Below are 11,985 nucleotides of genomic sequence, written 5' to 3'. Positions count from 1 at the left end.
ACGACTGAGTGACTGAACTGAACTGAACTGAACTGATGTTAGAACTCTAACAGGATAATTTACAATAGTTTAGAACACATCAGTAACATAAGCATAGAAAGTGAAAGTGAGTGAAGTCGCTCAGTCCTGTCCGACTCTTTGAGACCCCATGGACTGTAGCCTACCCGGCTCCTGTGTCCATGGGATTTTCCAGGCTATAGTACTGGAGTGGATTGCGATTTCAAAGAAGTAATCAATGAGAAATGCTAGAGATCAAGAGAACTGTAATGGTAACTTAACTTTGATAGTTTCCTTAGTAGATGAGACATGGCTGAAGAATACCTGATATTTAGAATGTATCAACAGAAACTTCCAAAAACTAAAAAAGCAAAAGAATACACTAGGAAAAATAACAGAATGTCCAAGAACTTTGGGAAAACCACAAAAACTGAAAGGTACACATGATAAAGGTACCAAAAGGAAAAGAAAGAAGAGAAAAGAAAAAATATTAGTAGCAATAATACAAGACAACTTCCCCAAATTAATGTTAGACAGCACATCATAGGTCCAGCAAGATTAGAAAACACAAAACAAAATTAATGCCCAACTAAACATAAAACCCTAAAGGCAGGCATCTTGTGTTCAAAGTGTAGAAACATGGATAAAGAAAAAAAAAGTTTGAAACAAAACACAGAAAAAATTACAACTTACTTTTCCTCAGAAACCTTACAAGCAAGAAATGAGTATTCTGTATCCTGAAAAATTATCCGTCGCCATGAGGGAAATACAGTCTTCTAAGAAGATGGCAGAGCAGAGAACCAGAAAACTGTGTCTCCACCTAGCCAACTGCTTGGCAGAATGTATCTGGTTCAACTATGAGTGAGTGAGTGAAGTTGCTCAGTCATGTTTGACTCTTTGCGACTATAACTATATTGGTACTGTTTAACTATAGGTTTAACTATATTGGTACTCTGAAGTGTGGTGAAGACTCAATTTTCAAGAGAAGTCATGGATGAAAAATTGCAGTTAATATTAATTTCATTTATAACACAGTGGAATTTATCCATCACTCAACCATCAGCCAGTGAAAGGCAGTTGTGAAAGTGTTCCTGGAGGAACTTACACAAAAATTTCAGGAGCCAAGGTCAGCAAAATGAAACGTGTCCTCCAAACATTGGGCATCCGTGCTGTGATCACTGATTGCTGCTTCTAATGACAGAAATGTGAAGAAAAAGTTTGTAGTCATAGTTGTTGCAACTCCCTCTATTGTTGTAAGCCCCTCCTCTTCTGGCTGAATTGAACTAGAGGGGAATTAAAGGTCAGGATATTCCTATCCCTTTCTTTTTCTATTTTCCTATTTTGGCAGACATTAAAAACGTTAAAAGCAACCATATATGTGAGGAAATTAGAAAGTCACGATGTATGTTCAAAGGAAGGCACAGGCTCAGAAAAAACCTTAACTTTGCAACATAGAGACAGACTAAAGCAATAAAAACAAAAGCTAAAAAACTGTGGGGGAGAGGGAAATTTTGGTTTCCAGAGTTACCATATTTTCAGATTTAAATGTCTGCTTTTCAACCAGAAAATCAGCAGTCATACAAAGAAGCAGGAAAATTCAAAGTAAAAAGAAAAACAGAAACTGTCCCTGAAAAAGATCTCATGGTGGACCTACTAGACAAAGATTTAAAACAATTATCCTAAAAATGCTAAAAGAACTAAAAGAAGATGTGAAGAAAGTCAAGAAACAATGTAAGAGCAAAATAAAGTATCAATAGAGAAAAATCTTAAGCAGTAATTAAAAAGAAATGCAAGAGTTGAAAAGTAAAATAACAAAATTTAAAAAAAATCACAGTGGAATCTGAAGGTCAATTGAATTAGTCAGAAGAAAGGTGGTCTTGATGATAAAACAATGGAAATTATCATATATGAGGAGGCAAGGAAAAAAAAGGAGATTGAAAAAAGTGAAGAAAACCAAAACCAAAACCAGTACAACACCAACAAGAAGACCAACATATGTACTGTGAGAGTCCCAGAAGAGAAAAGAAGAATCAATTCAAAGAGATTGACACTGAAACAAAATATAATCAATCTGTCAAAAGTCAAAGACATAGAGAATTTAGGAAATGCAACTCTTTACATGTAAGAGTTCTTCAATAAGATTGCAGCAGATTTCTCAACAAAACTTTGGAGACTATAGCCTGGTATATCTAAAGGGCTAAAAGAAAAAAAACATACCTGCCAAACAAGAAATCTAGATCTGGCAAAACTCTTTCAAAAGTAAAGAAGAAATTAATAAATTACCAAATAAAAAAAGTTGAACAAGCTCAATTAGAATTGCCCTGAGAAATACTATAGAGAATCCTGAAGGCTGAAACAAAAGGAAATAGACAATAATTTAAAGCCATATTAAGAAAGATTTCAGTAAAAGTAAATAAAGTGAAAGTGAAGTTGCTCAGTCATTTCTGACTCTTTGTGACCCCATGGACAGTAGTAGCCTGCACCAGGCTCCGACCCCATGGACAGTAGCCTGAACCAGGCTCCTCCATCCATGGGATTTTCTAGGCAAGAGTACTGGAGTGGGTTGCCATTTCCTTCTCCAGGGAATCTTCCTGACCCAGGGATCGAACCCAGCTCTCCTGCATTGCAGACAGACACTTTACCATCTGAGCCACCAGGGAAGTTCAGTAAAACTAAATACATAGGCAATACAGTATTGTAAAGCAAAATAAAGTAAAAATAAAAATTAAATTAAAAAGTATTGGGATTTCCCTGTTGGTCCAGTGATTAAGAATCTATCTTCCAATTCAAGGGATGTGGGTTTGATCCCTGGTTGAGGAACTAAGATGCCACAAGTTGGGGAACTAAGATGAGGTGGAGCAATCAAGCCTGTGTACTGCAACTAGAGAAATTTGTGCACTTCAAAGAGACACTTTGTGCCACAGCAAGAGAAGTGCACACACTGCAACTGAAGAGAAACCCTCACACTCTGCATCTAGAGAAAGCCTGTGTGCCACAAGGATCCAGTGTAGCTAAAAACAAAAAAATAAATTAAATAAATAAATATTAGTATTATTGTAACAATGGTATATAACTCCACTTTTTATGTTAAAAATGATTTAAAAGTCAATTGAAAATCATTGTCTAAAAGCTAGCTTTATCATAAATTTGGATTGTAACTCCACATTTTCTTTTCTACATAGTTAAAGGGACTACTGGATTTAAAAACTCTTTTGTTTTGGCTACACAATGTATAAAGTTGTAATTTTGTGACACTAACCAAAAGACGTGGGGACAAAGCTGTTAAAGAAGCAGAGGTTTTGCATGTTATTGAAGTTAAACTGGTATAAATTCAAATTAAGATAACTTTAGGATGTTAAATGTACTCCCCATGGTAATTACAAAGACAATGACCAAAGAATATACATAAGAGGAGATTATAAAATAATTTAGCAATTTCACTATAAAAAATCAACTAACCACTGAAACTGAAGAGTAGTACAGGAAATACGGGATAAAAGAGCCACAAGGACTATAGAAAACAAATAGGAAAATGACAGAAGTAAGTACATCCTTAATTTTAATTTATACCTAATTAATTTAGGTATAAATGAATAAGCTTTGCAATCAAAAACCAGAGACTGGTGGATAGATTTTAAAAATACATAAATAGGTTAAAAGCGAAAGAACAGAAAAGGATATCCCATGTAAATAGTAACCAAAGGAGTTGGGGTGGATATATTAATATCAGACAAATAGAATTCAAATTAAAAGAGGTAACCTGAGATAAAGAAGTATATTATATATTAGTAAAAGTTTCAATACATCAGTAAAATAGACAGTTATAAGCATTTACATAACTAATAACAGACTATCAAAATATTTGAAGCAAAAAGGCAGAACTGAATGGAAAATAGACAGCTGTACAATAATACTTAGAAATTTCAACATCTCATGTATATTAGAAAATCCAGACAGAAGTTAAAAAAACAAAACATAGAGGACTTGAGCAATACAACAAACCAGCTAGATCTAAGAGACCTGTACAACGCATATGATGCAATAGAAATGGAATATATATGCTTCTCAAGTATTTGGTACATTTCAACCAAGTATAGACCAAATGTTAGGCCATAAATTGTTTCTATTGATTCACGAATTAGTGGTAACTTAACAACACACTCTTCTAAAAGAGATGGGTCAAAGATATAATCACAAGAGTAATTAGAAGGATTAGAGATGAATAAAAACAAAACACAAGTTACCCAAATTTGTGTGGCATAGTAAAAGCAGTCCTAAGGGGAAATTTTATAGCCATAAATAATTATACTAGTGACAAATATGTCAAGACAACAAACTAACATCACAATTTAAGGAACTAGAAAAAGAAGAACAAATGAGACAAAGCTGCAGAAATTAGGTTAGAGATAAACAAAAGAGAGTAGAAAAATAAGAGATAATAAACAAAACCCAAATTAGTTCTTTGAAAATTACAATAAAGAAAGGACAAATGTTTAGGTAGATGGGACTGAAAAAAAAAATTCAAATTACTAAAGTCAGAAATGAAACTGGGGACATTATTACTGATTCTCCAGAAATAAAAAGAATCATAACAGAAGATTATTGGCAATCACATGGCAATAAATACGAAAACCTAAATGAAATGTTCAAATTTCTAAAAACATAAAATCTACCCAAACTGAGTCATGAAGAAATAGAAAATTTAAACACACTGATAGTTAGGAGAGTAAGTCAGTAATCAAAAATCTCCTTACCAAGATAAATCCTAGACTTGATGGCTTCACAGGTGATATCCATCAAACATTTAAAGACTTAACAATAATCACAGTGATTCCAACAATTTGGTGAGAATATTCTCTAATTTTACAATATCGCCATTACAGTGATACTAAAGCCAGAGAAAAGCACTATCAGAAAACTATTCACCAATGGCCATTGTAAACACTGATGCAACAAGTCTTAACAAAATACTCACAAACCAAATTCAGCTACATATTTAAAAGATTACATGGCACAAGAAAATTAAGCTTATGCCTAGGACATAAGGATGGTTCAACAAACAAATAACAAATATTGAATGTAATACAACACATTAACAGAATGAAGGGAAAAAGCATGATCACCTCATTCATTGATGCAAAAAATAATCTGATAGAATTGAACACACACATTCATACTGAAACACTCAACAAACTAGAAATAGAAGTAAACTACCTTAACATAATAGAAGCCATAAATAATAAACTCACAAAAAATATACTAAATGTTGAAACACTAAAATATTTTCACCTAAGACTGAAACAAATCAAGGATACCCACTTTTTGCACTTCTATTCAACACCATACTGGATGTTCTAGCCAGAGCAGTAAATAAATAAATAAATTTAAAGTATCTATATTGGAAAGGAAAAATTAAAATTATCTTTGCACACGTTATAATCTAATATATAGAAAACAGAAAATCCTAAAGACAGCAAAAAAAAAAAACCCTTAGAATTGATAAATTAATTCAGCAAAGAAGCAGAATACAAACCCACACACAAAAATAAGTTGCATTTCTATTCAGTAACAATGAACAATCTGAAAACTGCAAAAATATTTCATTTGAAATAACATTAATTTAATAGAAATAATTAGCCAAGGAGATGAAAAACTTGTACAATGAAAACTATAAAATACTGCTGAAAGAAATTAAAGGAAACATCAATAAATAGAAAACATATCCTATGTTCAAGAATTGGAAGACTTACTATTGTTAAAATGTGAATACTGTCCAAAATGATCTACAGACTCAAAGTAGTCACTATCAAAACTCCAATGAAATTTTTTTCCAGAAATCAAGAAACTCATCTGAAAATTCATATGAAATCTCAAGGAACCACAAATAGCTAAATGAACTCTGAAAAGTAAGAACATTGGACTACTCACATTACCTGAATTCAAAACTTAATACAACCTTACAATAATGAAAAGAGTGTTGCACTGGCACAAGGAAATACAGACTCACAGAAAAAAAGAGTCCAGAAATAGACCAGCATGAAAATAGTCAAGTGATTTTCAACAAGGATACCAAGACCATTCAATCAAGAAAAGAAAATATTTTCAACAAATAATACTGAGAGACACTGAGTATCCACAATGCAAACAAATGAAGTCAGACCCTTACCTATCACCATATATAAAAATTAACTCAAAATAGATCCATGACTGATCTAAATGAGACTTAAATCATAAAATTCTTAGAAGAAAACACTGGAAAACAACTTCATGGCATTGACTTTGGCAAAGATTTTGGCATATGATACCAAAGGCACAGGTATCAAAAGAAACAACAGAAAATTCAACATCCATTAATAATAAAAACTCTCATCAAAGTTTGTACAGAGGGAATATATCTCAACATAATACAGGCCAATTATGACAAAACCAAAGCTTACATCATATTCAATAGTGAAAAGCTGGAAATCTTCCTCTAAAGTCAGGGACAAGACAAGGACGCCCACCCTTCCAACTTCTATTCAACACAGTCTTGGAAGTCCTAGCCACAGCATTCAGACAAGAAAATAATAAAAATATCTAAATTGGCAGAAAGGAAGGAAAACTGTCACTGTTTGCAGATAATATGGTATTATTTATAGAAAACCCTAAAGTCTCCACCAAAATACTAATAGAACAAATAAATGAATTCAGTGAAGTTTCAGGATACAAGATTAATACACAGAAATTTGTGGGGGTTTTTGTATACATTAATAATGAACCCGAAGAAAGAGAAAGCAAGAAAACAAGCGATTTAAAATCTCATCAAAAATAATAAAATGCCTAGGAACAAATTTAACCAAGAAAGTGAAAGACTTATACTCTGAAAACTATAAAACAATGATGAAGGAATTTGAAAATGATACAAAAAAGTAGAAAAATATTCCATGCTTTTGGATTGGAAGAATTAAAATTGTTAAAATGATCATACTACTCAAAGTGATCTATTGATTTAATGCAAATTTGGTCAAAATAACCGTGAAATTTCTCACAGAACTAGAATAATTCTAAAATTTATATGGAACCATGAAAGACCCCAGTCTGTCAAAGAAATCTTGAGAAAAAGAACGAAGCTGGTGGTATCATCCTCCTAGACTTCAGGCTACACTACAAAGCTACAGTAATTAAAACAGCATGGTAATGGTACACACACACAAAAAGACAGATCAATGAAGCAAAATAGAGACCTCAAAAATAAACTCGCTCAGTTATTAGCAATTAATATAGAACAAAAGTGGCAAAACTATACAAAGGAGAAAAGACAGTCTCTTTAATAAGTGGTTCTGGGGAAAGCGGACACTAACATGTAAAAGAAAAAAAATAGAACATTTTCTTATATCATATACAAAAGTAAACTCAAAATGGATTAAAGACCTAAATATAAGACTGGAAATCACAAAGTTCTTAGGAAAAAATACAGGAAGAACACCATTTGAAATAAACTCCAGCAATATTTTATTTTGGGATCTGGCTCCTAGGGCAAAAGAAAAAACAACAACAAAAATGAGACTTAGTTAAAATTGAAAGCTTTTCACAACAACAAATATAACCATCAATAAAACAAAGAGACAATTTACACAAAGGAAGAATATATTTCAAGTGATATGAACAATACGGGGTTAATATCCAAAATATATTGTTTAGATCAAATAACTCAATATCAAAGAAACAATCAAATTAAAAAATAAAAACTTGGCAAAGAGTTGAGTAGACAATTTCCAAAGAAGACATACAGATAGCCAACAGGCATGTGAAAACATTCCTGATATTACTATTCATCAAAGAAATGTGAATCAAAACAACAAAAAGGTTATCACCTCACACTTGTCAGAATGGCTATAATCACTGCGTCGACAAATACCAAGTGTTGATGAGGGTATGGAGAATATGGAAAACTTTTTACACTCTTAGTGGAAATGTAAGTTGGTGTAACCACTACGAAGATAGCACAGAAGTTCCTCAAGATACTAAACATAAAGCATACTTTATGATACTAAACATAAAAACATTATATGACCCAGCAATTCTACTCTGGGGTATTTATCTGAAAAAAGATGAAAACAGTAATTTGAAAAGATACATGCACCCCCATATTCATAACAGTATTATCTACAAAATATGGAAGCAATCTAAGTGTGCAAAAAATACAAGTCTAAAGAAGATGTGTTTACATATATGTCAGTTCAGTTCAATCACTCAGTCGTGTCCGACTCTTTGCAACCCCATGAATTGCAGCACGCCAAGTCCTCCCTGTCCATCACCAACTTCCAGATTTCACTAAGACTCACGTCCATCGAGTCAGTGATGCCATCCAGCCATCTCATCCTCTGTCGTCCACTTCTCCTCCTGCCCCCAATCCCTCCCAGCATCAGAGTCTTTTCCAATGAGTCAACTCTTCGCATGAGGTGGCCAAAGTACTGGAGGTTCAGGTTTAGCATCATTCCTTCCAAAGAAATCCCAGGGCTGATCTGCTTCAGAATGGACTGGTTGGATCTCCTTGCAGTCCAACGGACTCTCAAGAGTCTTCTCCAACACCACAATTCAAAAAAATCAATTCTTTGGCATTCAGCTTTCTTCACAGTCCAACTCTCACATCCATACATGACCACTGGCTAAACCATAGCCTTGATTAGATGGACCTTTGTTGGCAAAGTAATGCCTCTGCTTTTCAATATGCTGTCTAGGTTGGTCATAACTTTCCTTCCAAGGAGTCAGCGTCTTTTAATTTCATGGCTGCAGTCACCATCTGCAGTGATTTTGGCACCCAAAAAAATAGAGTCTGTCACTGTTTCCATTGTTTCCCCATCTATTTCCCATAAAGTGATGGGACCGGATGCCATGATCTTCGTTTTCTGAATGTTGAGCTTTAAGCCAACTTTTTCGCTCTCCTTTTTCACTTTCATCAAGAGGCTTTTTAGTTCCTCTTCACTGTCTGCCATAAGGGTGGTGTCATCTGCATATCTGAGGTTATTGATATTTCTCCCAGCAATCTTGATTTCAGCTTGTGCTTCTTCCAGCCCAGAGTTTCTCATGATGTACTCTGCATATAAGTTAAATAAACACAGTGATACTATATGGCCTTGATATATACCTTTTCCTATTTGGAACCTGTCTGCTGTTCCATGTCCAGTTCTAACTGTTGCTTCCTGACCTGCATACAGATTTCTCAAGAGGCAGCTCAGGTGGTCTGGTATGCCCATCTCTTTCAGAATTTTCCACAGTTTTTTGTGATCCACACAGTCAAAGTCTTTGGCATAGTCAATAAAGCAAGAATAGATGTTTTTCTGGAATTCTCTTGCTTTTTCCACGATCCAGTGGATGTTGGCAATTTGATCTCTGGTTCCTCTGCCTTTTCTAAAACCAGCTTGAACATCTGGAATTTCATGGTTCACGTATTGCTGAATCCTGGCTTGGATAATTTTGAGCATTACTTTACTAGCATGTGAGATGAGTACAATTGTGTGGTAGTTTGAGCATTCCTTAGCATTTCCTTTCTTTGGAATTGGAATGAAAATTGACCTTTTCCAGTCCTGTGGCCACTGCTGAGTTTTCCAAATTTGCTGGCATATTGAGTGCAGCACTTTCACAGCATCATCTTTCAAGAGTTGAAATAGCTCAACTGGAATTCCATAACCTCCACTAGCTTTGTTTGCAGTGATGCTTTCTAAGGCCCACTTGACTTCACATTCCCAAGATGGGCAGTTCATGGTGAAGAGGTCTGACAGAACGTAGTCCACTGGAGAAGGGAATGGCAAACCACTTCAGTATTCTTGCCTTGAGAACCCCATGAACAGTATGAAAAGGAAAAATGATAGGATACTGAAAGAGGAACTCTGCAGGTCAGTAGGTGCCCAATATGCTACTGGAGATCAGTGGAGAAATAACTCCAGAAAGAATGAAGGGATGGAGCCAAAGCAAAAACAATATCCAGTTGTGGATGTGACTGGTGATAAAAGCAAGGTTCGATGCTGTAAAGAGCAATATTGCACAGGAAGGAATGTTAGATCCATGAATCAAGGCAAATTGGAAGTGGTCAAACAGGAGATGCCAAAAGAGAATGTCGACATTCTAGGAATCAGCGAACTAAAATGGACTGGAATGGGTGAATTTAACTCAGATGGCCATTATATCTACTACTGTGGGCAGGAATCCCTTAGAAGAAATGGAGCAGCCATCATCGATAATAAAAGAGTCCGAAATGCAGTACTTGGGTGCAATCTCAAAAACGACAGAATGATCTCTTTTCATTTCCAAGGCAACCCATTCAATATCACAGTAATCCAAGTCTATGCCCCAACCAGTAATGCTGAAGAAGCTGAGTTGAATGGTTCTATGAAGATCAATAAGACCCTTTAGAACTAACACACAAAAAAGATATCCTTTTCATTATAGGGGACTGGAATGCAAAAGTAGGAAGTCAAGAAACACCTGGAGTAACAGGCAAATTTGGCCTTGGAATGCAGAATGAAGCAGGGCAAAGACTAATAGAGTTTTGCCAAGAAAATGCACTGGTCATAGCAAACACCCTCTTCCAACAACACAAGAGAAGATTCTACACATGGACATCACCAGATGGTCAACACCAAAATCAGATTGATTATATTCTTTGCAGCCAAAGATGGAGAAGCTCTATACAGTCAGCAAAAACAAGACCAGGAGCTGACTGTGGCTCAGATCATGAACTCCTTATTGCCAAATTCAGACTTAAATTGAAGAAAGTAGAGAAAAACACTAGACCATTCAGGTATGACCTAAATAAAATCCCTTATGATTATTCAGTGGAAGTGAGAAATAGATTTAAGGGACTAGATCTGATAGATAGAGTGCCTGGTGAACTATGGATGGAGGTTCGTGACATTGTACAGGAGACAGGGATCAAGACCATCCCCATGGAAAAGAAATGCAAAAAAGCAAAATGGCTGTCTGGGGAGGCCTTACAAATAGCGGTGAAAAGAAGAGAAGCAAAAAGCAAAGGACAAAAGGAAAGATATAAACATCTGAATGCAGAGTTCCAAAGAATAGCAAAAAGAGATAAGAAAGCCTTCTTCAGCGATCAATGCAAAGAAATAGAGGAAAACAACAGAATGGGAAAGACTAGAGATCTCTTCAAGAAAATTAGAGATACCAAGGGAACATTTCATGCAAAGATGGGCTCGATAAAGGACAGAAATGGTATGGACCTAACAGAAGGAGAAGATATTAAGTAGATGTGGCAAGAATACACAGAGGAACTGTACAAAAATGATCTTCACAACCAAGATAATCACGATGGTATGATCACTCACCTAGAGCATATGTAACAGAATATTATTCAACCACAAAAAGGAATAAAATTCTGCCATTTGCAACAACATGGATGGATCTGGGGGGTATTATGCTTAATGAAATAGAGAAAGAGAAATACCATAATTTGTACTAGGTGTAGCTGTTAGGCTCCTCTGTCCATGGAATTCTCCAGACAAGAATACTGGATTGCATAGCCGTACCCTTCTCCAGGTGATCTTCCTGACCCAGGGATCAAACCTGGGTCTCCCACATTGCAGGCAGATTCTTTATTGTCTGAGTCACCAGGGAAGCCCAATTCAAAGGACATGAATTTGAGCAAACTCTGAGAGATAGTGAAGGACAGAGGAGCCTGGCTTACTGCAGCCCATGGGGTCACACCGATTCAGACATGACTTAGCATCTGAACAACTATAGATTAGTGTTGTTGAGCACTTTCTCATGGTTTACTGAATATACCATATATCTTCTTTTTAGAAATGGTTGTTTATTCCTTTTCTCATTTTTGAATGGAAAATTGGGCTTTTGTTATTGTTTTAGGAGTTTTCTATATATCCTGTATATTAACCCCTTATCAGATATATGACTTCCAAGTGTCTTCTGATACTATGTGGGTTGCCTTTCTACTCCATTGGCAGTGTCTTCTAATGTATCACTTTTTAAAATAAT

The sequence above is a fragment of the Capricornis sumatraensis genome, chromosome 2 (assembly GCF_032405125.1).
Source record: "Capricornis sumatraensis isolate serow.1 chromosome 2, serow.2, whole genome shotgun sequence".
Taxonomy (NCBI): domain Eukaryota; kingdom Metazoa; phylum Chordata; class Mammalia; order Artiodactyla; family Bovidae; genus Capricornis; species Capricornis sumatraensis.
Note: the sequence above shows the minus strand (reverse complement) of the source record.